This window comes from Bison bison, unplaced genomic scaffold (assembly GCF_000754665.1).
Source record: "Bison bison bison isolate TAMUID 2011002044 unplaced genomic scaffold, Bison_UMD1.0 scf7180017864300, whole genome shotgun sequence".
In the NCBI taxonomy this organism is placed as follows: Eukaryota; Metazoa; Chordata; class Mammalia; order Artiodactyla; family Bovidae; genus Bison; species Bison bison.
Window position 1 is genome coordinate 3,118,630 of NW_011494872.1, and position 10,902 is coordinate 3,129,531.

Below are 10,902 nucleotides of genomic sequence, written 5' to 3' on the forward strand. Positions count from 1 at the left end.
GGAGATCAGCCCTGGGATTTCTTTGGAAGGAATGATGGTAAAGCTGACTCCAGTACTTTGGCCACCTCATGTGAAGAGTTGACTCATTGGAAAAGACTCTGATGCTGGGAGGGATTGGGGGCAGGAGGAGAAGGGGATGACAGAGGATGAGATGGCTGGATGGCATCACTGACTCGATGGACGTGAGTCTGAGTGAACTCCGGGAGTTGGTGATGGACAGGGAGGCCTGGTGTGCTGCAATTCATGGGGTCGCAAAGAGTCAGACACGACTGAGCGACTGATCTTATCTGATCTGATCATTCCCTTCTCCCACGGGTTTTCCACGAGCTGATCCCCAGTCCCTGTGTGTTCCTGTGATGCCGCTTCTCCTTAGATGCTACTTTCACCGCATCACCCACAGAGCAGTAATGGCCTTCTGTCACCCTAAGGCAGTCAGTCAGAGCTCCCATTTCTTACAGCAAAGCCTCTGGCATGAGGACAGATGGTCTTGTAGAAGAAACCCAGACTCAGTAGCCCAGATTTCTACGGACTCCACCACTCACTGGCTGAGAACTCAGGCAGTAAGCCTCGACTTCCTCTTCTGTAAAATGGGGCTGACCATAGTGGTACCTACTTCACAGGTCTCTGGTTAAGACTGAAATTAGATAATTTATGTGGGACACAGCATTGGAAACATTTTATAAATCATAGCTATGTTTACCTATTCAAAGATGTTTACCTGGATTTCATAATAGGAACAGCCTCCCTCAATAAGGGGCTCCCCTGGTAGCTCAGGTGGTAAAGAATCTGCCTGCAATGCAGAAGACCGGGATTTGATCTCTGAGTCAAAAAGAACTGGTGGAGAAGGGCATGGCAACCCACTCCAGTATTCTTGCCTGGATAATTCCGTGGACAGAGGAGCCTGGTGGGCTACAGTCCATGGAACCAAGTGAGTAAAAACGACTAACACTTTCACATTACATTTTCCCTCCACAGGACTACTTCTTCTTATGACCTGCCCTTCAACAACACAGGCACACAAGGCACACATGAAACCCGCTCCCATCTCCATTTTCTCTAAGCTTTTCTTTTCTGAAATCCCCTTTGTGTCAACACGTGATCTATGTATCCATTCTTTAAGATTCACCACAAGTGCCACCTTTATCAGCATACTTTAGCTGCACTGAATCATCATAATTCTTCTTTCAAATTCATAAGTGATTGCCCGTGTGTGCTCAGTCGCTCAGTCATGTCAGACCCTGTGCAACTCCATGGACTGTCTCCAAGATCCTGCCAGCTCGTCTGTCCATGGGATTCTTCAGGCAAGAATACTGGAGTGGGTTGCCATTTCCTTCTCCAGGGATGGAACCCATGTCTCCTGTGGTTCCTGCATCGGAAGGCAGATTCTTCACCAGTGAGTTACCTCGGGAGCCCCATTCGCTAGTAAAACAACTTATATATATTGATTTTTAATTAAAAAAAATTTGTGATTTCTTTTCACACATCTTATCTCTTCTCTCCAATTATTTATTTATTTATTTTTTAACTAATAATTCTTTGTCCCGTATGGTAGATACTACACTGCTGGACACGGCAAGTCATTACTGACTTATGATTAAAGGAAGATAAAATTCAAAAGGCATGAAAAATAATCAGGAAGCTTATATGGCAAGTAGTTGCTTGGTGGCATTAAGGAGGTCCAGGTGGCAATTTGGCCTTGTGACACAGCAAAGAAGAAAGAATCGAGGGATGAAAATATGATGCATATGGGGTTTCTCTCCTGCTTTTGAAATTTGCAAATGAATAATAGTAATTTTTCATAGTATTTTGTTTTTGTCACCCAGATTTAATACTAATGCTCTCATACTCTCCACTCATCAGAGATTCATGTTCAAGTAGTTCCTTAGTGTCTGGCCCCAGAAGTACATTTAAAGGCTATAAACTAGTCTGCAATGTCAACCACCAAAAATTAAAATGAAAGCAAAACAAAGACCTGGGTTAAGAGATAAAGTGAAGGAAACAGTTATCTTTTGAAATCTAACAAAAATCAACAAATGATGGATCATATGGCAAGGTTTTACCCTAATTTTGTGAAGAAAACAAGAAACTCCCATACCCACTTGAGAAAACAACAGTGTTTTTTTTAATATAACATGATTATAGATCTGGTGTTAGAGAAAACTGTGGCCAAGTTATCATAACATAACATAGCCTTCTGAGATAAGGAAATTCTAAAACCAGGAAGCCATAAGGCAGTGAACTATCCAATTTTATTCAGTTTTCTCCAGAAGAGGAAGCTTCTTCTCTCTCTCAAGGACCAATATATATCACTGGGGTAGAAATATTGCATATTGAAATAAAAGAGTGGGCAATCCACTTGTCTAGGTTGTTGGAAATGCACATCAAGAATGACTTTGACCAACCAGCAATCAGATCTCTAATTAGATTTCTGAAATGGATTTCAGCAACAAAGTGGGGATCAGAGGCACTGTGAGCATGTTGGTTATTCTGCAAGATTAAGATTTTGGTGTATATTTATAATATGACATTTGTTTGAAAACCAGCTGCTTATGAGTCTGGTTATTTTGTGTCAACCTGAGACTCAGTTCACCCATGGGCAAAGTGATGAAATTGTGCCCTGAACTCCAGAGCTTGGGTGCAGTTCCAGATCTTAGAGTGATCTCTCAGGATATGGCCAGCCCATGGGACCCAGCCTCCACCCACAGACCCAGCCTCTACCCATGGGGCCCAGCCTCCACCCTTGCTACCACCAACCTTTCCTTGCTTCCTAGCCCCTGAAATACAGTACTGCTCTGTCCAGGATGTCACTTGCAAGAAGAGCTACCAAGAAGGGCAGTGCCCACCAAATCACAGTGCTCCCTCTGCCTGTACAGTCTCCAGCAGTACTCAGCATAAAACTCGCTTTATTCCCTGAATTCATAACGGCTGTCATTTCTCTCCCTGTGCCAGGAATGCCATTTCCCTCCTCATGGCTTGGTTGCCTTACACTCACCAACTCCAGGAGGCTTTCTTTGACCTGATTTCCAACCCTCCAACACACTGGATTAGGACATTTTATCTGGTGCTCCTTAGAAACATTCTTGCTACTGCATCCCCACATTGTTTTAAAATGATCCACTTATTGGTCTGCTGACTGCAATGCTCCTTAAGTGAAACTTAGCCAATGGCACCCCACTCCAGTACTCTTGCCTGGAAAATCCCATGGACGGAGGAGGCTGGTAGGCTGCAGTCCATGGGGTCACTGAGAGACACGACTGAGCGACTTCACTTTCACTTTTCACTTTCATGCATTGGAGAAGGAAATGGCAACCCACTCCAGTGTTCTTGCCTGGAGAATCCCAGGGACGGGGGAACCTGGTGGGCTGCCGTCTCTGAGGTCACACAGAGTCGGACACGACTGAAGCGACTTAGCAGCAGCAGCAGCAGCAGCCTTGTTCATCCTTACATTCCTAGCACCTGGCATTATGTTGAATATCCAGGAAGACCTCAATACATTTTTTATGAAAAAATACTCTGCTCATTTATTGTAGTAAGAGATAAGAGCCCTTTCTACACAAGTTCTTTCATAGATATTTCAATTCTATTTCCCACTGGAACCCAACCTTAATAACAATTGCACAAAATGACAGTTCCCAAAATAGGGTGATTCTTGGGTCAGCAAATGGTTGTATTTCCCAGAAAATATATTTTTAAAAGGCATATTTTGTAGGACACTTGTATATACGGCACTTTCTATGCACTAGGAACTATTCTAAGGTCTTTATAAATATTAATTCGAACTATCTTTATATCAAACATCAGAGAGAGGTGACATCACCATTCCACTTAGAGTTGGGGAAGCAGAGATACAGTAACGTTATGTAACTTGGTGAAGATGGCTTAGCCAGTAAGTGAATGAACCAGAATTTGAATCCAGGCAGCCTGAATCAGAGCCCAGAGCCTTCGTGCTGGCCTAATGGATTTGCCAGTAAGTCTTCATCCACAGAATCAGTGGCCATGCTTGTTTGTAGAAGCCTAGATATATAAGTCATTTCCTCTCTTTCTCCCTTGCCTTGTCTTCTTAAACAGATGTCTTTTAAACCTCACACTTTAGACAAGCATTTTTATTGACTTATTTCCTCTAAGGAGCCTGACCTATTTTACAAAAAGGAAAAAGGAAAAACAAAAACAGGAACTCAGTAATCCTCCTGAAATCCATTGAAGAATGTACATTGAAAGAAAAAGAAATATTTTTAAATGGATGTTTAGCTATACTCTTATCCCCTTAGGATAAGACTGAATAATTATTTCATTCTGCCCTGAGATTGAAAAATGATTAAGTCTTGGAAAGGAAGCAAAAGGACATAAGGGCTCTTCATGAAAATCTTCTATTTCCATTTTTTTGAAGTTCAAATCCTGCGATGATTAGCAACAGATGACCTTGACTCTCCCCACTTTTGGGGGAGGCATATGTTATCGCAGAGATCAGAGATCAAATGAATTAGGCTCTCCAGCTGCACACTTAAATTGCATCTGGACAAAGCCATCTTTAGGACAATCAGGCCCCAGAACTTTTCTTCATAGGAATCTTTTCCAGAAGGAATGGGGCTTCTTTGCTGGCAATGCAATCAAGTCATAAAGGAGAAAAACAGTGAGAAAAAAGCTTCCAGGACTAATTAAAAACTGTGTAACAAAATAAATGTCATCAGTTAAATTGTTATGTTCTTATAAGTACCATGAGTGGTTAAAGCAAAGATGCTTTGCCACTGTTTAGAAAACTGACCAAGAAGATTTCTTAAGAGAGTAACTTCAAACACCGTGTCTTTAGCAAGTCAATGTACAAGGCACAGGTTGTATGTCTTTATGTTGTCTCATGGAAAATAAGAAAAAATTTTATTATGAAAGAATATTGAGAAGGATTTATGTTTTGCAAAGTTATCGTGTGAAGAATCACATTTACCTTCCAGTCAAAAGAAAAGCAAAATTCAAAAAATGTTTTTCAAAAGACTATACCTCAATCAACAAAATACAGTGACCACTGAGAGACAGGAAGTAAATAAGATGACCTTATGTGGCTTCAGTTTCCTGTTGGGAAGGAGAAACTAGTTAGAGGTGGCCAACTCTCTAAGCTGGGGAAACTGGCCAGTTAATTCTTAGAAGAGAACACTGGAAAGCACAGAGCTACACAGAGTTCTAGATATTTGCAAAGGGTTTCATAATGTATTCAACTGAGTACTGTTCAGTGCATAAATGTGAGGAAATTAGTCTAGAGTAAGAATTACCCAAAAGGATTAAAGAGAACAGTACATGTGGCTGACATCAGACCAAAAATCATATTTTCTCATAGCAGCCAGACTAGTCTCAGAACTGACAGGGTACCATGTGGAGGATTTAGATAGGTCTTAGTTTCTTTGGTGGTAATCGGTTGTGCTTAGTCACTCAGTCAAGTCCCATTCTTCATGATTCCAAGAACTGTAACCTGCCAGACTCCCCTGTCCATGGGGATTCTCCAGACAAGAACATTGGAGTGGGCTGCCATGCTCTTCTCCAGGGTATCTTCCCAAGCCACGGATCAAACTGGGATCTCCTGCGTCACTGGCGGATTCTTTACCATCTGAGTCGCAGGGAAATCCTGGACTAAACATGCTTTTGTTCTGCATAACAGACATAAAGAGCAAAGCCTGAGAAGGTCAAACTCTTCACAAGTAAGTTAACTGGGTCACAGAACAATGCTAAATTATAGTTATAGGAATCCCCAAATAGCCAGAGACCAACAAGATAAAATTCCCAGTGCTCGTGAACCAAGAAAAAGCTACTAGTCATGGAAAGAGGCAAGAATATAAAATCTATGAGGAGAAAAAAATCAACTAAAACTGATCCAAAACTGATACAGATGTTAAGATTGTCAGACAAAGCATTAAAATTTTCCTTATAGCTATATTCCAGATGCTTAAAAGTTAAGAAGAAATATGGAAAGAAATTTAAAAGACTCCAATCAAACTTCTGCTGCTGCTAAGTCGCTTCAGTCGTGTCCGATTCTGAGCGACCCCAGAGACAGCAGCCCACCAGGCTCTGCCATCCCTGGGATTCTCCAGGCAAGAACACTGGAGTGGATTGCCATTTCCTTCTCCATTGCGTCAAAGTGAAAAGTGAAAGTGAAGTCACTCAGTCACAACAGACTTGTGGCAACCCCATGGACTGCAGCCTACCAGGCTCCTCCATCCATGGGATTTTCCAGGCAAGAGTACTAGAGCAGAAAAATACAAGGTGTGAGACAAATACTGCACTAGAAAGTGATTAGTGACAGATTGAACGTTACAGAAGAAAAGATTAGTGAACTTGAAGACATAGCAATGGAAAAACCAAGATAAAACAGAAAAAATTTAATTAAAAAGATGATCAAAGTATCCATGAGTATGGGGCAATTTCAATCAAAAATCCCTGAATGGAAGGAAAACACAAGTGAAGGAAAAAGTATTTGAAGAATTAATGTTTAAATGTTTCTAAATTTGTTGTAAACTATAAGGTCATATATTCAAGAAGCTCAGTAAACTCCAAGCACAAGAAGCATAAAGAAAACTACACCAAGGCTTTCATCATAATCAAGTTGATCAATGAATTCAGTGGTAAAAGGGAATCTCAAAAGCAACCAGAGAATAGACACATTACCCACCATATAATAAACATAGGAATTACATTTGTTTCTCATCAGAAGCAATCAAGTGAGAAAACAGTTGAATAAGGTCTTTAAAATATTAAAAGGCAATTAAAAGTAACTGATTTTCTATCTTCATGTTGATTTTGTCAACAGGAAGAATAAACATAGTCCTTTTCGGACCTACAAAATATAAAAGAATTTGTCATCCATTTATATCCTAAGAAATTAGAAAGAGAAGGTCAAGTTAAGTCCAATATAAGCAGAAAAAAAGTAATAAATTTACAGTGAAAATAATTAAATAAAAGTCAGAAAAGCAATAGAAAAAATCAATGAAATTAAAAGGTAGATACTTGAGAAAAATAAGTAAAATTAACAGAACTCTAGCCATGCTGCTGCTGCTGCTGCTAAGTCACTTCAGTCATGTCCAACTCTGTGCCACCCCATAGACGGCAGCCCACCATGCTCCCCCATCCCTGAGATTCTCCAGGCAAGAACACTGGAGTGGGTTGCCATTTCCTTCTCCAATGCATGAAACTGAAAACTGAAAATGAAGTCGCTCAGTCGTGTCTGACTCTTAGCGACCCCATGGACTGCAGCCCACCAGGCTCCTCCGTCCATGGGATTTTCCAGGCAAGAGTACTGGAGTGGGGTGAAACTCTAGTCATACTGGTGTGACAAAGAGACAGTGGACACAATTACCAATATCAAGATACATAAAAGGGTAGTAACTACAGACTCTATATATATTACAAGGATAATATATAAACATTAATATATGAATAACATAAATGACTTCATGCCAGTGAAATCTACAATGTAGATGAAACTGATTAATTTCCTTGAATGATACAAACTCCCAATGATCTCCCAAGAAGGAAGAGATAACATGAATAATTATGTATCTTTTAAAGTAATTGAACTTGTAGCTTAAAAACCTTTCCACAAAGATAACTCCAGGCCCAAATGGATTACCAGTGTATATTGCCAATTCTTTTTTTTTTTTTTGGCTGGTGTGTTTTTGTTTTTGTTTTTGTTTTTTTATTGTTTTTTTTATTCTTATACATGTGTTCCCCATCCTGAACCCTCCTCCCTCCTCCCTCCCCACACCATCCCTCTGGGTCGTCCCAGTGCACCAGCCCCAAGCATCCAGCATCGTGCATTGAACCTAGACTGGCATCTCGTATCATACATGACGTTTCACATGTTTCAATGCCATTCTCCCAAATCTTCCCACCCTCTCCCTCTCCCACAGAGTCCATAAGACTGTTCTATACATCAGTGTCTCTTTTGCTGTCTCGTATACAGGGTTATCGTTACCATCTTTCTAAATTCCATATATATGCGTTAGTATACTGTATTGGTGTTTTTCCTTCTGGCTTACTTCACTCTGTATAATAGGCTCCAGTTTCATCCACCTCATTAGAACTAATTCAAATGTATTCTTTTTAATGGCTGAGTAATACTCCATTGTGTATATGTACCATAGCTTTCTTATCCATTCATCTGCTGATGGACATCTAGGTTGCTTCCATGTCCTGGCTATTATAAACAGTGCTGCGATGAACATTGGGGTACACATGTCTCTTTCCCTTCTGGTTTCCTCAGTGTGTATGCCCAGCAGTGGGATTGCTGGATCATAAGGCAGTTCTATTTCCAGTTTTTTAAGGAATCTCCACACTGTTCTCCATAGTGGCTGTACTAGTTTGCCAATTCTTGAGAAATGATACCAACCCTATAGCAACTCTTTCAGGGAAATTGAAAAGAAAAGAATACTTCCCAATCTATACTATGTCCTGCTCCAAACGCAATTTTAAGAAAAGATAACTATAGACCAGTTTTCTTCATAGCCATAAACAAAAATTTTATATCAAAAATGATCAATATAATTTACCATATTAACAACCAACAAATAAAAATGACCACAATTGTCTCAATAGATGTAAAGAAGGAAGTTGACAAAACTACAGTCATTCTTGACAGAAACTCTTGACAAGCAGAATAGAAGGAAATTCTCTCAGTCTGACAAATGGCATCAATGAAAAGCCTATGGTTAATATCATACTTAATGGTAAATGTAAACACTTTACCCCTTAGATTAAGAACAAGATAGGGATCTCTGGACTCACTGCTTTTATACAACATTAAACTGGAGGTTTGAGCCAGTGCAATAGAAAATATGAACAAATGTAAGTCATCCACCCTGGAAACGGGTAATTAAAATTTATTCATAGATATAAACATCAATGTAGAAAATCTGATGAAATCTCAAAAGAAGTTCTTAAAATTAATAAATAAGTTTACTTAAATTGCAGGACTCAACATGAATATATAAAAACAAATTATATTTAAATATTTTAGCAACATGCTATCAGAAACTGATATTTTAAAAATCATGTCATTCATAATAGTATATGAGAATATAAATATTTGGGATTAAATTGAACAAAAGATGTGAAAGGTTAGTACACTGAAACCGTGAAGTATTGAGAGAAATTAAAGACTTAAATACGTGTAGAACACATCATGTTCATCAACCATAAGACAATATTGAAAAGGCAGTAATTTCCAAATTAATCTATAGGTTCAGTTCAGTTCAGTTCAGTCGCTCAGTTGTGTCCGACTCTGCGACCCCATGAATCACAGCACGCCAGGTCTCCCTGTCCATCACCAACTCCCAGAGTTCACTCAGACTCACGTCCATCCAGTCAGTGATGCCATCCAGCCATCTTGTCCTCTGTCGTCCCCTTCTCCTCCTGCCTCCAATCCCTCCCACCAACAGAGTCTTTTCCGATGAGTCAACTCTTCGCATGAGGTGGCCAAAGTACTGGAGTTTCAGCTTTAGCATCATTCCTTCCAAAGAAATCCCAGGGCTGATCTCCTTCAGAATGGACTGGTTGGATCTCCTTGCAGTCCAAGGGACTCTCAAGAGTCTTCACCAACATCACAGTTCAAAAGCATCAATTCTTCAGCACTCAGCCTTCTTCACAGTCCAACTCTCATGTCCATACATGACCACTGGAAAAATCATAGCCTTGATTAGACAAACCTTTGTTGGCAAAGTAATGTCTCTGCTTTCAAATATGCTATCTAGGTTGGTCATAACTTTCCTTCCAAGGAGTAAGCGTCTTTTAATTTCATGGCTGCAGTCACCATCTGCAGTGATTTTGGAGCCCCAAAAAATAAAGTCTGACACTGTTTCCCCATCTGTTTCCCATGAAGTGATGGGACCGGATGCCATGATCTTTGTTTTCTGAATGTTGAGCTTTAAGCCAATTTTTTCACTCTCCTCTTTCACTTTCATCAAGAGGCTTTTTAGTTCCTCTTCACTTTCTGCCATAAGGGTAGTGTCATCTGCATATCTGAGGTTATTGATATTTCTCCTGGAAATCTTGATTCCAGCTTGTACTTCCTCCAGCCCAGCGTTTCTCATGATGTACTCTGCATATAAGTTAAATAAGCAGGGTGACAATATACAGGCTTGAACTACTCCTTTTCCTTTTTGGAACCAGTCTGTTGTCCATGTCCAGTTCTAACTGTTGCTTCCTGACCTGCATACAAATTTCTCAAGAGGCAGATCAGGTGGTCTGGTATTCCCATCTCTTGAAGAATTTTCCACAGTTTATTGTGATCACAATCAAAGGCTTTGGCATAGTCAGTAAAGCAGAAATAGATTTTTTTCTGGAACTCTCTTGCTTTTTCCATAATCCAGCGATGTTGGCAATTTGATCTCTGGTTCCTCTGCCTTTTCTGAAACCAGCTTGAACATCAGGAAGTTCATGGTTCACATATTGCTTGGAGAATTTTGAGCATTACTTTACTAGCGTGTGAGATGAGTGCAATTGTGCGGTAGTTTGAGCATTCTTTGGCATTGCCTTTCTTGGGATTGGAATGAAAACTGACCTTTTCCAGTCCTGTGGCCACTGCTGAGTTTTCCAAATTTGCTGGCATATTGAGTGCAGCACTTTCACAGCATCATCTTTCAGGATTTGAAAGAGCTCAACTATAGGTTCAATTCCTATCAAAACTCCCATAAAACTTGTTAGAAATGCACAAGTTGACCCTAAAATTTGTATGGAAATACAAGGGACATAAAAGAAGCAAAGCAAACTTGACAAAGAAGTACAACATAGGAGGACTTCTGTTCAGTTCAGTTCAGTCCAGTCACTCAGTCGTGTCCGACTCTTTGCGACCCCATGAATCACAGCACGCCAGGCCTCCCTGTCCATCACCAACTCCCGGAGTTCACCCAGACTCACGTCCATCGC